The sequence below is a fragment of the Ambystoma mexicanum genome, chromosome 12 (genome assembly GCF_040938575.1).
Source record: "Ambystoma mexicanum isolate Mex_15411 chromosome 12, UKY_AmexF1_1, whole genome shotgun sequence".
Lineage (NCBI taxonomy): Eukaryota > Metazoa > Chordata > Amphibia > Caudata > Ambystomatidae > Ambystoma > Ambystoma mexicanum.
Genome location: NC_090936.1, coordinates 1,113,095,977 through 1,113,120,118, shown reverse-complemented (window position 1 = coordinate 1,113,120,118; position 24,142 = coordinate 1,113,095,977). Strand labels below are relative to the sequence as shown.

The following is a 24,142-nucleotide window of genomic DNA, read 5'->3' as shown; positions in this document are numbered from 1 at the left end:
GGGCATCATCAGTGAGGTGAAACTGTTGCCTCTCTAAGAACAGTGAGCAAGGGGTCCACGTCTGGATCGCCCTGTTAACGAAAGTACAAGTTGAGTAATGTTGTTTGAGAGGAAAGTCAAAGACTGCAAAAGTAGTGATCTAAAAACTATTAAAAGTCCTGAATTAACCATTGGGCCAGCTCATAGTGTAGGCCTGTTCAGAGAAAAGGCTTAAAAAAAACCATTGACAAAACCATGTGTGGAGAATTGTGCAGTGATTGCCTCTGCAATACATACTCTAAAGAAAAAACTTCAAGCAAAATATATGCTGGTAAATTACACACATGTGAACATCCCAAGTGTAAGCACATTTGGAAAATTATTGTTACAATTTAAGTTCCCTTCTGTGAAGGTCATGTGTGTTTTGCTTTAATATGTACTTGGTGGATTTAGGGGTGGGGGGGCACTGACTGCACTTTGGCTGCTAACCGGTGCCTAAAAGGCTAGCCTGATCAATGTTGCTCTAATGCAGCACACAGCTTACTGCAGAATCACATTTGAAAGTGCCTATCAGCGTCTTGTAGTGAACAAATCTTAAGCACCTATTTATATTAAGCCAATTAGTGATCACAACCTCGATAACGCTGCAGAAAACTCAAAAGATCCTTTAAATTATATAAGAAAGAGGCTATAAATATTTACGTAAAGTAACTAATAAGAGTGAAGTCCATTAAGGATAAGATCTCCTTAAATAAATTAAATAAAACAATATATTGAATCTTGGACTCCTGATAAGGATGACTTACTGACTGACCTTTTATTCATTTGAAAAACAAAATGAGCCCTAATTGCATTAGAATTGAATGCAGTAAATTGTCCTCACTCTTCTAATGTAGCACCCGAGGCAAGCAAGCAGGCAATTGTTTACAAGGAAGACAGATGCTCACAGTGCAACTGGGCAGATTACTACTTGGAGAGCAGTTGAAAACTTGCAAATGTATTTTGAGCAGTATACAATGTAGACATGTGTGTGCCTTATGCAACATTAAGTATTACCCCTTGTGGATGGTGTACTGAGAGAGTCAAAGGGGCAAGTAGGATATGTATGGCCTTGGTTGGTGTACTGAGAGGCAAAGGGGAAAGTAGGATATTTGTAGCACAACGAATGAGCTGAAATGCATGGAAGATTATTCAAGCATGGTTTTGGAATGCTGCTTTTTATACTTGCTACTGTTTTAAAGCAGTGTGCGTTTTTTTAAGGAGTGTTCAATGAGGCTATGGTTATTTAAAAAAATAGACTTGTTTAGGGCAATGGAATTGATTTTAATTGATTTTCATTGTTTTATGCGTTAAATATTGTATTGTGTATTCATTGTACAACACTCGTTTGCCACGATCACGCTTTAAACGAATTGTAAATAAATGAAACATCATTGTTTGAATTCGAAATTAATTTGAAAATGATGTTTTAACGACTGGGCAGATCTTAAAGCTCCAACAATGACACTTGAGAAACGCTCTTGAGCCTCCTCCTCTATTCACAGAATTCAGACCACAGTACACTGTTGCCCACGTTACTTGGACAACTTATTCCAAATGTGTACTGCATTAAAGAGGACTATACTGGCAATGCAACTCTTTAGTCCAGAATTTAAAATGGGTTGGAAAAGGAGCCAAATAATGGGGTTTTAGTGCACTATCAAAAACAGTTCCCAGTAATCTGCTGCAGCGTGTGTAGCACAATCTCGCAGCACCAAGGTCTGTGGAATATTTGACTTGTGGACTGAAAACTACACTTTTAAATCTAAGCTGAGGGGACAACATGCGAACACATGCCTCCTCCCCACACGACCTGAATCCTTCGACATACAACAAGCAAAGCTAACCTAGATCTGCAGGGCTCATGCAGGCGAACCCTATGCACTAAAAGCCCAGGTTACAGTAAAACTACAAGCTAAAAAGCACTAGGTGTAACGTACGTTTTCAAGCTAACACAGTGAAATGAAAGCTTACAAACTCGACATTGTCACCGTCCTAGCACACAATACGGCTTACAAAGCCTACGTGGAGCACACTACTAGGTGCTGTTATATAGATCTTCATTAACCGGAGCTGCTCTCTCAAAAGACTGATGGTGCTTCATGTCTCATGAAGTGAGCAGGACAAGATGTTCTAGCAATGAGATCTACAGTAAACTATTGCAGCACAGGATGGCACAGTTACCAGCCATTCACCTCTAATTAGTGGCTTGAATTCATACCTGGGCAATGTTTGAAACTATATAAATCGGTTGTGCTATGACTACTTGGGCAAACGTACACTTCATTCAGAAGATCAGCAATCCAAATTCAGGACTTTCAGAAAAATCACTGGGTTGCATTTCAGTGGAGCGGCTGAACTAATACTGTGGATGCTAAAGCCTACATTTTCTCTACTCAAGGGATGACCCATCCATTCCTTGGAACCCTGGCAAGGGTGTCACTAGCCCATGACATCCATAATGTGGTTAAAATATAATCCAATGAAGAGGCACGTAACACCCAGTCTTTATTTTAGAACCCCTTTCGAGTGTACACAAAATAAATTATCCAAACATGGAAATAAGGCCGTGGTCTATGGAAGCAGCACATTTTCTGCATGGTACATTTCCAGTTTAAGAGTGAAACATTCTAAGAATAAGATCAAACTCTACTGAGCATAGAATCTAAATGCTTGCATGCAGTGTTTCTTTGCCAAAGAGGCCTAAGAAAACAGTGCGAGAATGATATGGCTGATGGCAAATTAGAAAGGCTTTTGGAAAGCGAATGTTCAGGGCTACTTGGGGCAATTTATTTCTGCGACCACTTATGGTCTGGTAGTTGTAAACATCCATTGTTGTTATGTTATTTTGCATTTGTATAGTGCCTTATGTATCATTGGTATGATCTCAAAGCGCTGGTAGGTTGAACGCCCTTGGGAACCACAGTTCAAGTCAGTTGAGAGAGCGAGAGAGAGTCGTAAAGTGCGTGGGTGCACCAGGTATGTGTGCAGCTGGTGTGGTTGTTGCATGATAGCTGTTTCTTAGCAGAAGGTGTGGTGCTGAGGAGATCAGTTGAATGTGTTCAGTCTGGAGGGTGGACATCCAGACTGAGTTCTGGCTGAGTTAGGCCTGAGGAGATGCCTAAGATAGCCGGTATGTGCTAGCTAGCTGTGTTTTATTAGGATAATGGTAGTTTGACGAGTCATTTTAGTATGAGAACAGCTTTACCGAATGTGTCATAGTACTGCTGTGTTCTAGTTGAGTGGTGTTGTATAGGAGGGAGTAAGAGTAGTAGTGTGATATTGTGGTAATCAGTAAAGTGTATGAGACCATGCACATTCAATGATGTTGGGAATACCATCTTAATTCAATTCTAATACAGTGACGTCATTAGGGCCCACTTTCTAAGTTCAACTTTAACCCAGTGATGCTAATGGGGCACATTTTGTAGATTGCAACATTGAGTCTTGATTCAACAGCATTCTTCAACATTCAATGGAACTGATGGTGTCACAGCAGGTTCTTCGCGGCTTGCTTCAGAGGATCCAGGTTTTCAACCGGTATTAAGTGAAATGTTCTTTTTCATTTTTACGAAAATGAAAAAAAGCGATTTAGAAAGACCACTCAGAGCAGTCTTTCTAAATCTTAACTGTCATGCCCCTGATACTCACGAGTGGATGACCGGCAGGGGAAGACTGATTTGAGGTGTTTGCATGCTTGTGTGTAGGATAGGGGACATTGTTTGTAGTGGGGAGGGGCCAGGGGAGAAAGTGTGCGTGAGAGAGGCAGGAGGCTGGGGAAAAGGTGTGTGTCTGCCTGTGAGTATTTATATGTGAAGCGGGGGCAGAAGTTAAAGGGGGATTCAGAGGTGAAACCTTCAATTTCAAAGGGCGTGGGGTTGATGTATTTCAAATATTAAAGGCTGCACCAAATCGGCCGAAAGAAATTGATCTTTTTTTGTGTACAGCCTTTAATGTTTGAAATTATCACATAGAACCTTTGAACCACCCTCACTGCTCCGCATCACTGTTACCAGATAGTATGGCCATCGGCCTATGGCCCTAGCTCAAATACCCCACCAGAGTAACCCCATTGTGCAAATGACCTCTGGTAGAACGAACAGCCCTTAAATTATGGTAATGAATGAAGTCAATTGTACCCCCACCCCTTTTGATATGGATACAATTGTTTTCAGATGCCTATCAATTTCGGGCTTGTGAATGCGTCTCACGTGCGGCTCTCCCGTTAGGTTTGGTGAAGCTAGGGGAGAGCCACACACGAGACTTATTCACAAGGCCAGTTCAGCTTAAGAGGAATTTAAATCCATCCAAAAATACCTGACAAATGGAAACAGACCACCATACAGGGCCACCACTGATCACTGAGGCGTTTTGAGCTAACAGACGCTTCACACCGTACCTGCCGAGGCCTAACCAGGGACCTACTGCTGGCAACCTTTTCGAAGTGTACTCAGTACGGGGTCTAACCACAAGACTCAACACTACCTGGCTACCCCCACTAATCAGCTGAACCTGTAATGTGATAGCAGTCACAAGTACCATTGAATTTGGATATTGACCTATTAGAGACAAACAGGACTCCAAACTCTATTGTCCTGTTATTAATAGTGACTTCCCTATCAATCTCCTGACAAATGTTCACCATCAGTTGGAACGTGAACAGAAACATGTTGAGAATGAGCCTAAGCTCAATAGCAGAGGCGATGTGCATAAAATCCAACTACACAGAGTTATCAACACTTTTTCTGAGATTATAAATAATATATGTCCATATAACCAGATTGGCCTCTATTCAGAAGAGTTACAGACATTCAAAGGCCCAGAGTCACTATTCCAGTATATAAATTATACAGTAGACTGTCGAGTCTTGTCTACCATTTGTTATCTATAAACTCTCTATTTGGTTTATTGATATTTTAATTATTTTGTATTTTCTGAATAAAGTTTTGTTTAGAGATAATTAATTCCATTATTTTATACTTTTTCTTTTTGCTCCAATATTAGCAAATTATAAGGTCTTTTTCATTCAAGTGTTCAGAGATAATTCATTCCATTATTTTATACTTTTCTACCCCTTTTTGCACCAATATTAGAAAATTATAAAGTCATTTTCATTCGCATTTCTTGCTCAAAAAAAGCTGTCTTTGATGCCATTATTGCAATTAGGCTAAAGAAAAAGGAAACAAGAAAAATAACCATGATGTTGGTTTGCCTTTCTTACACTAAATACCCAATGCCATTTGTTGATTAGCATGTTCACTCACTTGTGCTATGTTTTGTTATGTGTTGTGCTTCCTAGATTCATTCATTTGTTCACTCCATAGCCAAGTATGACTGGTTTTTCAGTTTGCCACAGGTTCTCTAAAGAATAATAATTGACGAAAAGCATTTAAAAATAGATTAACATTATACTATTGTTTGGCTAAGATATATAGGCCTGCTCTACGGCCTTGGTATTTTTAGACTCACCTGTGTTGCTTCTGTTTTATTGCGGCTCGATTTCGAGGAAATGCATCGGATTCGATTGTCCGATGCATTTCTCAAAATGGCCGCTCTAAATATTGCGTCTGGAGCGTTGCGACGTAACGTGATGACGTCACCTCGCTCCAGACGCAACGCCTGTCTCCCGGTCACCATTTTGGATTGGGAATGGTGCTATTGTGTGCCCCATTGGAGAATTTTCTATATGTGGAGTACTTAGGATTTCTGGATGTCAGGCTTGGTTTGTCCCTTGTCTAAGCACAAAAAAAATAGCTTTATAATATTTGAAGTCATGGTGGTAAATTGTTTGTCATGCTTGTGCTACGTAATAATACATGCTATTACAGAATATATAGATCACAATGTTGAGTCATTTTTTTGATACTACACAATAATTCATTCAAATACAAGGTTCATTATGGACTCTCGTTTACACACTTGGTCTAAATGAAGTGACCCATTTCTGTGTCAAAATTTAGTCCGTGATTACAACAATCAAGGATACATATCCATTTCGTTTCATGCTGACAGAGTTTTTTCTCCCTATTTCCTCCTCTTTGTCCAATTTTAACCTGTTCAATGCCGAAGAATCTTAACCCATCTATGTCATTGTTTAGATGTTCAAATGCAAAGTGTTTTCCAAGAGGGTATCGGATGTCTCTGTTTCTGATGGTATGCAAATGTTCTGAGATTCTGATTTTCAGAGGTCTTACTGTGCTGCCTATATAGATCCTGGTACATATGCATGTAACAGCATAAATTATGTGGCTTGTATTGCAATTCATAAAGGCCATGATTGTATGTATTTTGCCATTCAGTAAGCTAATTTCCTTTTTGCCATTTTCTGCGAATCTGCAATAGTTACATTGTCCACACTTGAAGAATCCTTTGAGTTTGTCTTGTGACCATAGTTGGGTTTTGCCTTTCGATGGTACACTTTGTGAGAAGTGAGATGGACATAAGATTTGTTTTAGATTTTGGGCTTTCCGGTAAGTGATGAGGGGGTATTCTTCAACATAATCCTTGAGGTCGTTATCCAATGTGAGTATGTTCCAAAATGTATGTCGAATTTTCCTCAAGATCTTGTCCGTAATATAAGTGGTTACAAATCTTATTTTATTTTCTGGTTTTGCTGCTTGCCCAGTTTTTGTTTTATTCTGTAATAGGTCTTGACGATTACGCTGTTTAGAGTTGCTGTCTCTATGTGTTTATTCATTTCATTGTCTTGAGTACAATTGCGTTTAATTCTGATGAATTCTCCATAGGGTATGTTCTTGATTGTATGTGGTGGATGATTACTGTGGGCATGAAGAATGCTATTTTCTGTGGTTGGTTTTGTGTAGAGTGTTGTTTGAATTTTGTTTTTGATATAGAGTTCTAAATCCAGGAAATGGATCCGATTGATACTTTCTTCCAATTTGAGTTTTAGATTGTAATTGTTATTGTTGAGATATCTATGGTAATCTAGCAAGGTTGCATGGTTTCCATTCCATATTACCAAGATGTCGACAATGTACCTCCCCCAAAATACAATCTTGTTTTCCTCAGTGAATGCTTTGTGCAGCCAAGCATGTTTAAGTTCGAAGCTGCCCATGTACAGGTTCGCATACAAAGGTTTGGCTCTCATGGCGGTGCCTTGGCATTGCTTATAAATGGTGTTGAACAGAAATATATTTTTGTGTAAGACAGAATTCAGCATTTCAAGTATCATGTTGTTCTGTTCCAGATATATTGATCTTGCTTTTACGAAGTATTCCGTTGTTTCCATGACTTTCAAGTGTAATATGCTGGTGTACAGAGCTGTGACATCAAAAGTGACTAGTCTATAGTTTTCTTCCCAAATGATGTATTCCTACTGTTGTATGATGTGTTTAGTGTCCTGTACATACAATGCTAGATTTGCTGCCAAAGGCTGTAAAAAGCGATCAATGTATGCTGAGATGGGTTCTGTGACTGAACCAACACCATTGATTATTGGTCTACTGGAAGGTATTGTTGTGTAACTTTAATGTATTTTAGGTAGAGAGTAGATTGTGGCAAGTACCAGGTGTTTGGACTTCAAGAAGTCTAATTATTCTTCTTAGAGGAGGCCATTCTCATACCAATCCGTACTCATCTGGTTCCATTCTGCCATGATTGTAGGTAAAGGGTTGTCTTTAAGTTTTGTGTAGCAAGTTGAGTCATTCAGATGTTTTTCTGCCATTTTGATATAGTCCTGGGTATTCAGAAGGACTATTTTGCCTCCTTTATCGGACTCTTTTATTGTAATATTTTCGTTTTTACTGAGATCCCGAATTGCAGTTCTTTCTTTCTTGGTAAGATTATAATGCTTCCTTCTGTCTTGTTTGTTCTGTGTATAGAATTTTCTTAGGTCTTTTTCCACTGCTAGTGTGAAAATATCTACTGCATTCTCCATAATGGTATGCGGAGTGAAGGAGGATTTTGATTTAAGTTTTGATGATGCGGTTTGTCCTGTGTCTACGTCAAGGTCTATAAGTAGTGTTTCCAAAGTATGGCTTTTTTCAGTATCTCCAATATTGAGTAGACTTACTGTATGTTCTGTATCTTGCATCGTGAGTTCCGATATTGGAGGTTTCAATGTTCATTCTTTTTTACCTTTTTTGACAGGTAGCAAAATATTTATTTAATTTGAGTAATCTACTAAATTTGTAGAGATCCACATGTGTTAAGTGCCGAGTTCAATTCTTGTGAAAGTTCCATGTCTGACAGATTGAGAACCAGGTTTTCTTCTGATTTGAATTTTTTGATCTTGTCCACATTCCTTTTTGATTGTCTTTTGTTTGTTCTGTTCTTGCCCCTCCTGCCCCTCTTTGTTGGCCACCATGTGTGTCGCCGTGTTGCATTTGTTGATTTCTGAGTTGTTGTGTACTCTGGTAAAGTGGATAGGCTCTTGCTTGCCTGTGTTTGTGGTATTCCTTTAAAAAAAGAGGAAAACAAGTTACTTTCTTACCTGGTAACGTTCTTTCGATGGGATGGTCCGACGACGTATTCCATATCTATGACAGGTAATGTCCAGAGCTGTGCTGCTTCGGAAAATCTTCGGCGTCTGCGTCCTGCGTCGATGACGTCGATGCGCCGCCCCCGAGGACCTCCTCCGACAGCCGACGCCACCCGATGTGATAAGTAGGACGCACAACACCCATAGCCTCAGTTGTAGTTTTTTCCCCCAGAACGTGTGCCACCAGTTTTCTGCCAGTCAGACACACAAGGCCTTGCAGAACGCAAGCTGCAATCGCAAAATAAATTCTGCAGCGGGGAAGGTAGGGAGGGAGCGATATGGAATACGTCGTCGGACCATCCCATCGAAAGAACGTTACCAGGTAAGAAAGTAACTTGTTCTTTGAGGGGACTGGGTCCTCCGAAGAATTCCATATCTATGACAGACTCCCAAAGCAGTACCAAGCAAGGAGGTGGGAAAAGAATTTAGAACACAAATTTAGCATGCCCAATCAAATTGCGGAATAAAGGACTGCCTTGCCAAAGGCCAGATCCTGCCCTCGGATGGAATCGAGGGAGTAGTGCCGTACAAAAGTATGTACTGAAGCCCAGGTGGCTGCATCACAGATGTGACAAATAGGAACACCCCTCTGCAGGGCAGTAGACGCAGCCACTCCCCTGGTAGAATAGGCCCGCAAGCCAGCCAGAGGGTCCTTACCCGCCAAGCGGAAACACTCGGAGATAGCTAAAATAATCCAACGAGACAGTCTGTTTCGTCACAGTTTGTCCCAAACGCTTTCCAGCGTAACCAATGAGAAGTTGATCGTCCACTCTGACCCGGGACATGCGCGAAATATAAAAGCTCAACGCTCTCCTAGGATCAAGCCTATGGAGCCTCTCCTCTTCCTTACAAGGATGTGGAGGAGGATAGACCGCCAAAAGAACAACCTTCTGGCTCAAATGAAATTCCGAAACCACCTTCGGAAGAAAAGGACGACGAACTCTAAGGACAACCCTGTCCTTATGAAACACAGTGAAGTGTGGCTTAACTGAAAGTGCCTGTAACTCACTCACTCACTCTGCGAGCGGAAGTAACCACAACCAAAAACACAGTTTTCAGAGTTAACAGTCTCAAAAGGCAAGAATGCAAAGGCTCAAACGGAGCACCCATAAGAAACTTAAGAACAAGGTTCAAATACCAACCGGGCACCAGAAAAGGTGACGGAGGGAACACATTTGTGAGCCCTTTCAAAAACAGAGAAATTAAAGGAATCTTAAAATAGGAACATTCTTCAGACGAGCGCTTAAATATGGACAGCGCCGCCAGGTAACCTTTAACCGTCTCCACTTGCAAGCCCCTGTGGGCCAAGGAAAGCAAAAAAGACAGAACCATGGGAATGTCACATGCAAAAGGATCCACATTCTTAACTCTGCACCAGTCGCAGAACTTTCTCCAACGGCAACGGTACAGAGACTTTGTTGCCGGCCGCCTGGCCGAGAGCAACACCTCCATCAGATCTCCAGGGAGGTCCCAATCCTTATATCTCAAACTTTCAGAAGCCATGCATGAAGGTTGAGGGATCTGACCTCTGGATGGAGAACCTGATCGCCCTCCCGTGAGAGCAGATCGTCTCGGTAGGCAAGACGACGTGGAGGGCAGATGGACAAGTCGAGAAGGTCCGGGTACCACGTCTTCCGGGCCCACACCGGAGCAACGAGGATCATCCGGGAACCGAACCTCCGTAACCTCTGCAGTACTTGCAGGATGACGGGGACTGGAGGAAACGTGTACAGCAGTGGGAATGACCATGAACGCGTCTCCTAAGGCTCCTTTTGGCGGAAATTCCCGCAAGCAGAACCTTTCGCACTTCCGGTTAACACTGGAGGCGAAGAGATCCACTTGAGGGGTCCCCCAAAGGGCGAAGATCCCCAGGAGAATCTCCTGAGCCAGCTCCCACTCATGAGAGATCGTGCTCTGCCTGCTCAGAGCGTCCGCCGTCTCGTTGTCGTCTCCGGCCAGATGAATGGCCGAGATCGAAACTTCCTGCTGGATGGCCCAGAACTCGAGCTGCATCGCCTCCCTTCACAGAGGAAGTGACCCTACCCTCCCCTTTTTGTTGAGGTAGTGCATGGCCACCGTGTTGTCCGTTAGAATCAGGTCACTCTTCCCTCGCACAGTCGGCAGAAAAGCCTTCAGGGCAAGCCTGACGGCCCTCAGCTCCAACAGATTGATATGAAGTCTGGACTCCGACGGAGACCAACGACAGCTGACTGTCAACTCGTTGGCATGAGCTCCCCATCCCGTGAGGGATGCGTCCTTCACAATCGTCACCTCCGGCCAGGGCAGCCAAAATGGGGCCCCCTTCATCAAATTGCCTTTGGCGGCCCACCACAGAAGGTCCTGGGCGACTGAGGGCGGCACCTGAACAGGGTCCGACAGCCTGCCGGAGGACAGACCACTCGAGCTCGAGTGCCCACTGCAAAGATCTCATCCGCAGATGAGCCTCTGGCACCAGAAGAATGCAGGATGCCATGAGGCCGAGCAGTCTCAAGAACTCGGATGCTGGGAGATTCTGGACAAGTTGAAACTTGTGCACCATCTGCTGAATGTGAAGAGCCCTCACCTGGGGAGGAAAACGCTGCCCCAGGGATGTGTGGAACACTGCTCCGATGTACTGGAGCCGCTGCGTTGGTGTCAAATGGGACTTCTTTAAATTGAGGGAGAAGCCCAGCTTGTGAAGGGAGTGGCAGGTGACGGACAGATGATCCAGGACTTGCTCGGTAGAGCTCCCCCTGATCAACCAATCATCCAAGTAGGGGTGGACGTGAATCCCCCCTTTCCTGAGATGCGCTGCCACCACCACCATGAGCTTGGTGAAAACCCTTGGGGCGGAGGTCAATCCGAATGGCAGGACCCAAATCTGAAAGTGCGAGACGCCAACCGCGAACCTCGGGTACTTCTTGTGCTTGGGATGGATCGGCACATGGAAGTAAGCGTCCTTGAGGTCGAGAGACACCAACCAGTCCTGAAGTTGAAGGGCCTGGAGGACTTGAGAGTAACCATCTTGAACTTGTCCTTCCTGAGGAGTTTGTTCAAACCGCGCAAGTCCATGATGGGTCTCAAACCCCCGTCTTTCTTTGAAATAAAAAAATAAGGGGAATACCATCCCTTGTTCCTCTCCGCCACAGGCACCAGTTCTATGGCGCCTTTCTCCAGCAGGGCTTGAAATTCCTGCGCAAGGAGCGGATCCGGACTCTTCAAAGAGAGGTTCCCAGGCGGATTGTCGTGAGGCCTCTGCCGAAAGGGAAGACAGTAGCCGTGGGTTATGATCTCCAGAACCCACACATCTGAAGTAATGGCTCGCCACTCTACAAGATGCTGCGCCAGACTTCCCCCCCCAACCAGCGAACCATGGGACCTGGCCTCATGACTGAGTGGTAGCGGCTGCGGCGTTGCCTGAGGGCAAAGAGGCAACTGCCCGAGCGGCCTTGACACCTCGAGTACCCTTGTTTCCACCTCTGGCACTCTTACGATGGCCTCTTTGACTGCTAGCTCCTCTCACTTTACTGAAGGACGAGTAATAGCGAAAGGAACCGCCCCTCCATTGCTGTCCCCTAGGACGAAAAGGCAGAGGTTGTCGAACTGCAGCGCCCAACGACTTCGCTGCAGCTTTGAAGGTCTGGAACCTCTCAAGGCTCTCGTCAGCCTTGCTGACAAAAAGATGTTCACCGTCAAAGGGCATGTTGAGGAGCCGGGACTGCACATCAGGAGCGAACCCAGACTTCCACAACCACGCAAACCTGCATATTACGGTGCTCGCCGCCATGGACCGGCTGACACAATCTGCCATGTCCAAACCCACCTGAACAGCCTCACACATGGCATCCTTGCCATCCTGAACCATAGCAAGGAAACCATCCCGTTCGTCCCCTTCAGGAATATGTTCAGCCGCTAATGCAACACAGTTCCACAGAGTGTGTGTGAAACGAGACAAGGCACATATGGAGTTGGCCGCCTGAAGCGCCATACCCCCTGAAGAAAACACTTTCTTCGCCCAGCCGTCAAAACGTTTGTCGTCCCTATCCGAAGGGACGATAGGATACGACGCCTGCTTTGCCGGGGCCGTAGCCGCCTGCACCACCAAACTCTCCGGAGTGGGGTGCCTGGACAAGTAGCATGGGTCGCTACTGGCTGGACGGTATTTTCGCGACAAAGACTTGCCCACTGCCGGGAGATTCTCCGGAGCAGTCCAAGCCGCTGCCACCCTTCTCTGCAGAGCCATATGAAACGGCAATACCGGGTCAGTGGGGGGACCAAGATCAAGGATGTCCGTGAGATCATCCTGAACGAACTCCCCTGGGGGAGCCGACCAACCCAAGTACTCGGTGACCCGAGACATAAGGCGCCAATATGAAGAATCAGCATGAGTGCCAGGCTCTGGCCTACAAAACTCCACCTCCGGAGAGGTGTCCAGTCCACTGGCATCATGCAGTGACTGCCTCAGGTCATCAAACTGGCTATGGCCCGAGATAAGCTCATCTGGTACCGGAACCAAGCCTTCATCAGAGCCTTCATCACCCTCTGAAATTTACTCCAGGCGGTGAGAGGAAGACATCTGGGGACCAAAGCTGTGCCTGACCTTAGCCAGAGCCTTTCTAGGGGCTAACCCCGTGCCACGGGGCCCCTCCGACACCACCTCCTTGAAAGGCCACAAGAGGGCGCAGAACGAGTCGGCGCCAGCGTCGACAGAAACTGCGTCGAGCAAATCAGCGTCGACATCAGTTGCAGCGCCGCCAGCATAGACGGCGACGACACAGGCCTCAAAGCCGGAGGGCCGAGCGTGTCTCTCGACGACCTAGGCGCAGACAGCGTCGACGACCCCCTAGGAGGCGGAGCTTCGAGAGAAATCGTCGACGACCTCGGCACCACAGGCATCGACGTCTTCTTCGAAGACGGCACAGGATCACGCGGTCTCGAGCGCGTCGAAGACCGGGACCTGGAACGGGCATGGCGAGAACGGCTACCCTTGTCCGTGCGGAACCACTCCCGCAAGCCGTGCCGACCACCCGAGCCGAAGGCGTACGAGCGGTGTCTTTCGACTGGTGCCGACCGACCCCACTCTGAGGTGCGGACGGACCGGTGCCCTGCGATTCAAGAATCGCTACCATGTGCTTCCCGAAGGAAGCCCATTCCTCCGGTGTCGCTTGCATGGTGGGATAAGCGACCGGCGACGGACGGAGTCCTCGGAAGAGGACGGGGAAGGCGACCGATGCTGGCGCTTCCGGGGATGCCTCGAAGAGGCGGAGGAGTGGCGAGACCGACTCCTGGAAGGAGACCCACTGGACTTCCGACGATGACGCGGAGAGTCGCCTCTTGAGTCATCCATCGAAAGCCCTGCAGACCTCGACTTCCAGGGCTTAGACACCCGACCTACTGACAGCTTCTTCTTGCGTTCCCACAAGGCCTTGGCCGTGAGTGACTGGCAGTCGACAGTCGTCCGTATCGTGGGCCTCCCCGAGGCACCAGAGGCAGGCGTCGTGCGAGTCCGTGACCGACATCTTGGATCCACAGTCCCCGCATTTCTTGAAGCCCGGACGCGGGGTTGAAGACGAAGTAGACATCGCCACGAACAGGTCTTCACAAAGAACCGAACAGGTTCAACGAACCGAGAAGAAAACAGCAAACTCCAAAGAGTCGAGGCGTACCGAGATTCAAGAAGCGAACACGTTCGCGGAAAAAACGGAACTGAGGCTATGGGCGTTGTGTGTCCTACTTATCACATCGGGTGACGTCGGAGGAGGTCCTCGGGGACGGCGCATCGACGTCGAAGATTTTCCGAAGCAGCACAGCTGTGGACATTACCTGTCATAGATATGCAATACGTCAGAGTACCCAATCCCCTCGAATGTTGTGTTTTCTTCTATTGTACATACCTCTTCCCGAGGTTCTGCAGATTTTTCACTTTCACTGTCCGGCTTTGATGATTCTGAGGTTGTTTCCCGATGCTGTTTTGTTGGGGCCGATGTTTTTTTGGGCTGTTGTCTGGTTGATGATCGTGTTCTGAATTTGTTCTGAAATGTGTAAACACATTTAAATTTGTAGTCCAGTTCATCTAGTAGGAATGCCTGTTTTTTTATTTTGATTTCTTTTTCATAATTGTTCAGATACTCATCCATTATTTGGTAGTTTTTAAAGGTGGCTTCAGGAAGGTTTAGATCCTCTATTATTGTTTTAATTCCTTCTATCTCTTTCAACAGGTTTGCATGGATTTTTTTTGGTATACATGATAATCCTGTGAATCATTTCTTGTGACGTTGTTATTAAAAGTTCTTCCCAATTTTTAAGATCCTCTACATCCTCCTCTTCAAATGCTGGGAAAATGCAGATTCGTGGTCCTCTCGGTATATTTCCCACTTTTAAGTATTTTTCCATTGTGGTTATTTCCCACCAGCGGGAAAGTTCCTTTTTAGATAATGATTCTAGTTTCTCAAATGCCTGTCTGAGAGATTTAATTTGTGATGTATCACTTTCTTTGTTTGTTGGGGGTGCACCCGAAATTAAATGTTCTGCTTCTTGTTCCCTTTGTCTGAAATGTTGTTCCATTTTGTTTGTTTAAAGTTTATATGCATCTCCTGGTGCTCTGCTTCTGTTGCTGAATTGACTAGAGGTAATATTAAAGAAGGCTCAGTCTGTTGCAACTGTAGCGAGCTACCTTGGTTTTAGAATATTGTCTGTACTTCTATTGGGCTATTTGTCTGCTGCATGTGGAGCTTGAGACATTGCAACTGACCAATGTCAAAATAACATGTAAAAGAAAAAGCAACCACAAGAACTCACTTTTGCGCTCCAAATTAGGAGTGTTATTGAGGGTGTTTTCTCAAACAACCAAGCGAATTATAGCTACGCAAGCGGATGTAAAAGAGGGTGTTATTAGAAACTACCAAGTTCAATGCAGCAACACAAGTGGATGTAAACAAAGATTATTTTCTATTTTTTTTAGCAAGAAATGCAAATGAAAATGACTTTATAATTTCTAATATTGGAGCAAAAAGTGGAAGATAAGAATAAAATAATGGAATGAATTATCTCTGAACACTTGAATGAAAATGACTTTATAATTTGCTAATATTGGACAAAAAGAGAAAAAGTATAAAATAAGGAACAAGTTACTTACCTGTAACTGTTGTTCTCCAGCATGGGTCTGGCATGGATTCACATGCTCATGAATATTCCCCGTCGTCAGGCCGGGAATCCTCGGTATAGAAAAAAATCAGTATCAGTTTCGTTTCTGATCTGTTTTTCTTAGTAGTAACCAATCACTGGACTCTGGGCCATACTGCACCCAGCCAATGACTGCCCTCTCCCTAAGCCCCGCCTCCGGCAGCCATCCTCAGATTTGGTAGCACGTCAAGTGGCAGAATGACCAAGTGAAGAGCCGCAGAGGGGTAGGCGGGAGGGTTTGCATATGAATCCATGCCAGACCCATGCTGGAGAACAACAGTTACAGGTAAGTAACTTGTTCCTTCTCCAGCATGGGGTCTGGCATGGATTCACATGCTCATGAATAAGAGAATACATAGCAGTACACACATGCACAACCACGGGAGGTGGCAACAGGCTCAACATTAAGCAATACAACAACTCAACATTAAGCAACTCTTATCTCCACACCAGGCTCACCTTAGGCGAACAGGTTGCGCAGCACTGTTTGGCCGAGCCTGGACTCCTCCCTGGAGTCCCGATCGACGCAGTAGAATCTTGTGAAGGTGTGCGTCGGCCTCCACATCGCAGCTCTGCAGATGTCCAGCAGGGGCACACCAGACAGGAACGCCGTGGTAGCAGCGATCGCTCTGGTCGAATGGGCTCTCGGACGGCCGGGCAGCTGTCGGTTTGCCAACCGGCGACAGTGCATGATGCAGCCGGAGAGTCCCAAAGTTCACAAATAGTTGTGACATCTTCCGAAAACTCTTCGTGCGGTCCACGTAGAACTTCAGCAGTCTAGCTACATCCAGCGAGTGCAAAGTCCTCTCAGCCGGCGACGAAGGCGACAGGAAGAAAACTGGCAACACCAAGGGCTCGTTGAGGTGAAAGTCAGACGGCACCTTGGGCATAAAGGATGGTACCATCGTGTCATGAAAAGTCAAGTATCGAGGCTTGCAAGATAGGGCCTGGATCTCTCCCACTCGTCGTGCGGAGTTGATGGCCACGAGGAAAGCTGTCTTCCATGACAGGAACTTCAAAGACGCCGAATGCATAGGCTCGAATGGGGCCCCCATGAGCTTGGTCAGGACCACATTAAGCTCCCACGCCGGGGCAGGAGCCTTCACCGGCGGGAATGATTGGAATAGTCCCTTCATGAATTCTTTCACCAGGCGATGAGACCACAAGGACGCCCGTCCCGTCGTCCTGGTAGATCGGGAGATTGCAGCCAGATGTATTTTGATGGAGGCGTGAGCCAGTCCAGCTTTGGCCAGCGACAGTAGGTACGGCAGTACTTGAGGGGCCGTAATCCGCAGAGGGTTAATCTTCTGTGCACGGCACCAAACAGAGAACCGCTTCCATTTATGTCCGAAGCACTTGAGAGTCGAGGACGCCCTGGCCTTTGCAAGAATCTCTCTGCAGTCGGCCGGGATGTCGTACCCTCCAAACTCTAGTGCTGCAGGAGCCAGGCCTGCAAGTTCAGCGACTCTGGGTCGTGGTGAAGAATGGCGCCTCCTTCTCTGGAGAGAAGGTCTGCGTCCGTCGGCAGCTTGACTGGTGGGGACGTTGACAAGTCCAGAAGGTCCGGGAACCAGATCTGCCTCGGCCACGCCGGTGCGACGAGGATCATCCTGCACCGGGACCTCTTGAGCTGGTTGATGAGCCGGAGCAGCAACGGCAGTGGAGGGAACGCATAAAGAAATAGGCCGTCCCAGGGGAACGGGAAAAAGCATCGCCCATGTTCCTCGGCTGGGGGAACCTGCTGGCGAACCTCCGGCACTTGGAATTCGTCGCCGTCGCGAAGAGATCGATTTGGGGTTCGCCCCATCGTCGGAAGAGTCGATCCACTTGATCCTGGCGTAGTTCCCACTCGTGTGAGTCGGCGATCGTGTTTTTTATTCCTGCCAGATGAAGAGGCACCAGAAACATCCCTTGGGCGACGGCCTAATGCCACAGATCCTGGGCTTCCTTGGATAGGGCCGGGAACCTGGTTCCGCCCTGCTTCCGGATGTAGAACATTGTGGTGGTGTTGTCGGTGAAGATCCTCACCACCTTGCCCTTGAGGGACGGAAGAAAGGACCTGAGGGCCCAGAACACCGCGTGGAGCTCCAAGATGTTGATGTGGAGAGACCTCTCCTCCGGGAGCCAAAGGCCTCTCGCGTGAAGATCTCAGGAGTGTGCTCCCCAACCTTCCAGGGAGGCGTCCGTCGTCACTGTCACCTGGTGAGCTGTGGTCTGCAAGTCCGTGCCTGCCGACAGATGGGAGCGGGTACCCCACCACCTGATCGCCTGACGGAACGTCTCGTTGAGAGGGATCCTGTCCTCGAAGCTGCCCGTCGACTGGATCCAGCGGGCATCGAGGAACTCCTGTAAGGGTCTCATCCGAAGCCTGCAAAGGCGCACCAGATAAATGCAGGACGACATCATCCCGAGGAGGGACTTGATAGAGCGTACCCTGGCCATGTCCGTGGCCAGCAGACGCTGCACCTTGCCCAGAATGGTCCTGGTCCTTTTCCTCCGACGGCGAGGCCAGCCGCGCCACTGTGTCGAGCTTGGCTCCCAGAAACAGGGCGACTTGCGACGGAACCAGGTGGGATTTTGGAAACTTGATGGAGAATCCCAGGTCCGTGAGCAGCTCCACGGCGAGCTCCCTTGTCCTTGCCCGGATGAGCCAGTCGTCCAGGTAGGGGTAGACGTGGATCCCCTGTAGGTGCAGCCGCGCCGCCACCGGTGCGAGGCACTTGGTGAACACCCTGGGTGCCAACTTCAATCCGAACGGGAGGGCCTTGAACTGGTAGTGCCGCCCTTGGACCACGAACCTGTGGAACTTTCGGTGTCTTTTTAGAATGGGGATGTGGAAGTACGCACCCTCCAAGTCCAACGACGAAAGGAAATCGCCCTCCTCCAGCTGTCCCAGCACATGCTGGAGGGTGACCATATGGAACTTCTGTGCCTTGATGTACCTGTTCAGTCGTCGTAGGTCCAGGATGGGGCGCCATCCTCCTGTCTTCTTTTTTACGAGGAAGTACCTTGAGGTTGTTCCCGTTGAAGGGCATGTCCAAAACCTTGGTTTGTACGTCCCGGCGGAAATCCGTGGCCTTGAGCCATCCTCGTCGTCTCAAGCAAACGCCGTTTCCCAACTGACGGAAACCGGTGTCGGCGATGTCCGTTGCCACTGTGATTGCGTAGTCCGAAGCAATCTCCCCCTCCTGTAGGATTTCAAGGGCCTCAGCCCTTTTGGCATCCGGAAGGAAGTCTAACAGAGGGGCCATTTTGAACCACAACTCCCTGTCGTAGCGGGCTACGATAGCCAGGGCGTTGGCCGCCTTGATAGTCGTCGCTGCGGATGAGATGATCCGTCGTCCCATCATGTCCAACTTCCTGCCCTCGCCGTCCGGCAGGGAAGTTGATGACGAGGCCGATGTCCCTCCCAGCTTTCTTCTTCTTTGCCGCCGAGACGACTGAGTCCAAGGTAGGTTGTGCCCGAAGGCACAAGGGGGCAGCGTCGGGGACCCGGTACTTCTTCTCGTACCGATCCCTCTTTGCCGGCGCCGTGGCAGGGTTCTTGAGGAGGGCGAGCCCCTCATCCCAGAGGTCATCAAGAAGCGGTACGGCGAGGACCGTCTTCCTTTTAGCCTCACGCCGTTGGTAAAGGAACCCTTCTTTCTTCTTTTCTTCTGGGCAGAGCTGAAAAAGCTCGGATGCCCTGGAAATCATGGCATGAAAGGATCCAACCTCGTCGGGCGGGGACGCCCGAGCAGGGGGCGACTGGGGACACATCCCTTCGTCGCCTCCGTCGTCATCTGTACCTGTCGTAGCCGTGTCCGTGCCTGTGTCATCCCCGTGGGTAGTAGACCGGGGGGAAGGCAGAGCAGGCCGGAGAGGTGGCGTAGGATGCGTCCTCCTCTTATGTGGTGGACTCTCCGAAGGTCCTGGCTCCGGTTCCCCCGTCGGGTCTGGCTCCGGTACCTCTGTCGGGGGAAGGGGCAACCTTGTCCTTATCTCAGAGCATAAGGACTGAATCGCTGACAAAATGGCCGCCGAGGTGTCCTGCGGCGCCAGAAACGACGGGCACGAGGGCTCTTGAGGAGCCTTGTCGGCGACACCATCGCTCTCGTCGTTGCCCTCGTCGGGATCCCTCCCGATGGGCTGGGCCTCTTCCACGACTTCGATGAGCTCTTCTTCAGAGGTCGTGTCCGTATCCACGATGGCCACCAGCCCCTCCCCCACCTTTTCCAACGCGGACTTCGTGGGGGTCTTCTCAATGGGCCTGAAAGACGACTCCCTCCGCGGTGGCAGGGAGACTCTGGATCCTGAGGGCGCCTCCACTGGTGTAGCCTCCACAGGCTGAGCCAGGGCCGCGGCGACATCCTCAATCGAGATCTTAGCAGGGTGAATTAAGGCCATCGTCACCTTCTGGATGCCTGGGGCCAGGGTCCGCGCCTCGCTCCCCCTCTGCCGGAATCTTCGAGATCGACCGGGGCCTCTCCAGAAGCTTCACCGGGTTCTCGGACTTCCTCTTACCCAAGCCAGAGCGGTGGCTCGTGGTTGATGGCGCCGGGGAGGATGCGCCCTGCCTGGCAGCCAAGGAGTCCGACCGTTCAGCGCTCCCGGGGCCCGCGGACTCGTGGTGCTTAGCCTTTTGTTGGGCCCCCGTCGCCGGGGCACCCTCACAGGACTTAGAAGACCGCTCGGTCTTCTTTTTCTTCTTCTAGCCTGACAGGCTCTTCCCTTCCAGCCAGTTGGCGAGACAGAGGTGGCAATCCTTCATGGTCCGCTCCGACATGTTCCCACAAAACGCACAGTCCTTCTCCTTGTGCATCTTGTCCTCATGGAGACAGTAGAGGCCTAACGAATGCTCGTCCTCCTTGAAAACATTCTGAAGCTGGCATCCAGGGCAGGTCCTGAACAGCTTCCCGGGCGTCTAGTTTCCTCTCTCCTGGGCCATGTCCGGGGTAGGCCTCGGAACTTCTGGAATCCTTCAAAAGCGTAACTCGACGAAATCTTCACTCTTGAGGGGCGCAGAAAACTCCGAAACGGATCCCCGTTGATCGGATGTAGAAACGGTGGAGCTTGAGGCTCTATTTAACCGAAAAATGAGAAAAATCTCCTGAAAAAGCGCGAAAATGCAGCAAAAGCTCGAGAGCTACAGCAGGAGGACTCCCAACACTTGAACGTGCAGTAAAAATCTGAGGATGGCTGCCGGAGGCGGAGCTTAGAGAGAGGGCAGTCATTGGCTGGGTGCAGTATGACCCAGAGACCAGTGATTGGTTACTACTAAGAAAGACAGATCAGAAACAAAACTGATACTGATATTTTCCTATACCGAGGATTTCCGGCCTGACGACGGGGAATATTCATGAGCATGTGAATCCATGCCAGACCCCATGCTGGAGAATGGAATGAATTATCTCTGAACACTTTTCTTTTGAATACAATCCTAATTTGGAGTGCAAAAGTGGAGTTCTTGTGGTTCTTCGCATCCGGAGATAAAAGTGGGGTGCCAGAAAGGACTACAGTCGTTCCACTCAATATGCCACAGTTTTCCATCCTTCCTGTGCCTTTTCGAGTGCAGTTCTAGCCCTTTAAAATACCACACCCCCTCTGCCGTAGTATGCGCTTGTATGCTGTCCCCATTCGGGACACGCAACAAGACCTACTTTTTCCACTTGCCCTAGCCTGTGTAATTACGTATTTTTAGAACTTTTTTTGCCTGCTCCGTTTGTCTACTCTTTTTTTATTACTACATCGGCCCTTGCCAGCATGACAATTTCTCAGCAAGCATACTTCATTATGCTACTGTTGCTTAATTTGTTAATGCACTTGAATATGCTCCTTCCAATAAGCACTCAATTCAAGGACCCATTATTCAATATGTAGTTTTGACATACCATTGTATTCAGCTAGACAAGTCACGCACAAATATTGTTATAGGTGACTCTCCCGTCACTTCAGAACATATTGCTTACAATACACACCAGAGACCACATCCCCTACCATGTGGCCAGGAAGGTTTGGTATTCGGAGGGAAGGGTTGCACCATCACCACCCTCTAGTCTTTCCTTATGGGTCTCCTCATTCACCATTACACACCCAAGTATTGTCTCTGTCACGTCCGACAGCCTGCGTGGTTGGGTATCCCAGATGAAGCTCCCTTGGGTGTGCGCCTGGCGATGGTTAAATTGTTACCTGGCTGTTAGACCTCCATGTTTCATGGGAACATGTGAGCACATCTTGACCCCATCCCACAACTATACACTGAATAACTTTAGTATTCCTATGAAGTATTAAAACTGCTGGGGCACAGGGAAGTGCTCATCATCACAAGATGGGTCAATGTTCCCTTCTTTATGATCAGCATCACGTCCTGACCCACAAATCAATGACATGCTCCACCACTATCAGAATCATTAACCCGCCCCTTTAATCACTCATCTTTCCAAATGTTTGCCTGCATGCTAATCCTACTCCCACTTTACCAATCCTCTACCTGTTTCCCCATTTCCTCTCTCCCCCAAGACCAGTATGATTACTCATGGCACTCTTCAGATAAGCTCTGGCAATGTAAGAACATATGCAGGACAAATGCAGAGTAACATAACCTATAATAGGTGCACAGTCTGGAATTCGAAAAAGACAGGATTTCAATGGCTCACCAGATAGAAATATCAGCCTCTAGAAAGCCCTAGAAATTACCTAGATTTAATTACACAAAAATAACCAAGTGAGTTGGGTATACAAATACGACCACCACCACAGAAAGGGATTCACACATTTCTGACACCTGACTAATTTAAACTACAACAGTATAAAACTATATTTAGATTTTATATGAAACCACCCTAATTAGTGACTAATCCTAAAAGTCGTTTTACCCAATGCATGGCTTGTGTCAAATTCCAGAAGTACTTTGAACAGATTTGACCAGATGACATTGATTCGACAAATGAGTCAACCAACCACCAAACACTCAATGCACACCTAGGTCTTTTGCAACACAGCTAAACTGGATGCTTCTCAACTCCTGGAGGTATTGCATTACAAGTGTTCACATTCATGAACTACATATAGTGCGATTATGTCATGCAAGTAAACCCCTTTAAAACAGGAGGAGCAGGTATAATAGGAAGTGCAACAATTGGGAAATTAGCTTCACTAGATCCCTTGATCTACCCAAGGAAGTAGGATTAAGCCCAACATCACTTTACATAATGTGTGGAAATTTACCAACAAAGCATGGTAAACTGGCAGCCAAAGGCAGAGATGGAGTTCCCTCTGGAGAACAGATAGAGGATCAGGCTACAGAACAATGGAAACGGAGAGACAGCTACCTGGGTGCACAATACATACTCTGACGAACACTAGTTTATGAGAACATACATTCATAGAACAGATGGCAAAGATTATTGAAGAATTTAGATAACCATTTGTGTAGTTTAAGACTTGAATGAAAATGGTCTGATGGCAGTCACTGAGCAATTTATGGGACAGCTAAACAAAAGAAAGTAGTTGCAGCACAGTGCACATAAGGATGGGAAGTTCCTACTCAGTGATTCAAATGCAGCTTGGGGGAGGCAGCTGAAACAAACTACTTACCTTTACAAATAGATTAGTTGCACTTAAATATGTCCTAGTGCCACCAGCCTAGATCCAAAGACATTTAGCAGATTGTCACCAGGTGGCGTTCAACAACTCGAGCTGTGGCCCGTAATCGCAATTATCCCGCTGCTCCATAAAGTCACCACCCACATGTTCTGCTACCAGTAGCACTTTAAATTGCCGCACACAGAAGCAAAGCAAGATGTCTGAATTAGAGAAAATACCAGGCTATCAATACTCACCACCTTTGCAACCTACAGATAAGAACTAGTAATCTGCCGATGGATAGTAAGTCCTTCAGAAAAAATATTTAAAGGTAAGCCGTTTGGCTTTTTAATGGATAATTCTTCCTGCACAATAACATTACAGCAGTTGAAGAATAAGAAAAAGGAGCAGGCACTAAACCACAAACTGGTTAATATTTTTGCCAAACCTATAATAAACCCTAGTTTCAACCTCAAAACAAGAGTATCTACTTGAGGTGTGACCCTAACACCACGTACCTGTCTGATAAATTTCCAGAAAGAAACTCTTGAAGCAGTGAAAACAGGTTGGAATCCTTCTGGAGGATCCTTCGTGACTGCTCCATGGCAGAGTACCATATACAGAATTATTAAACGGAAGACAGTGTTTCGTTACAGCACAACCCTTGATGGAACTTGGGCGACACTGTAAACAGTTGTTTATCCAACCAGGAATCCATAGAGCAGGGGACGCAAATACTACAAGGTCCTTTGAGGGGGCAATAAGTGCAACTGGTACCCCACTTTTGAAGGATAAGACTGAAGTACATGTCCCGCAAGATTGACTTTCTTTCAAAGGTGGAATTCAGGAACGACTTTAGGCAAAAATGTATACTGCACTCTGTATGACAATGATCTGTAA

The 24,142-nt window shown here is 47.3% G+C and overlaps 1 protein-coding gene across 1 annotated transcript in view; it reads right to left on the bottom strand.

The window, feature by feature from the left end:
- TAF3 (TATA-box binding protein associated factor 3) overlaps positions 1-24,142 on the bottom strand; it is a 765,220-nt gene that overhangs the window by 116,446 nt on the left and 624,632 nt on the right. The gene's annotated exons all lie outside the window — the stretch shown is intronic.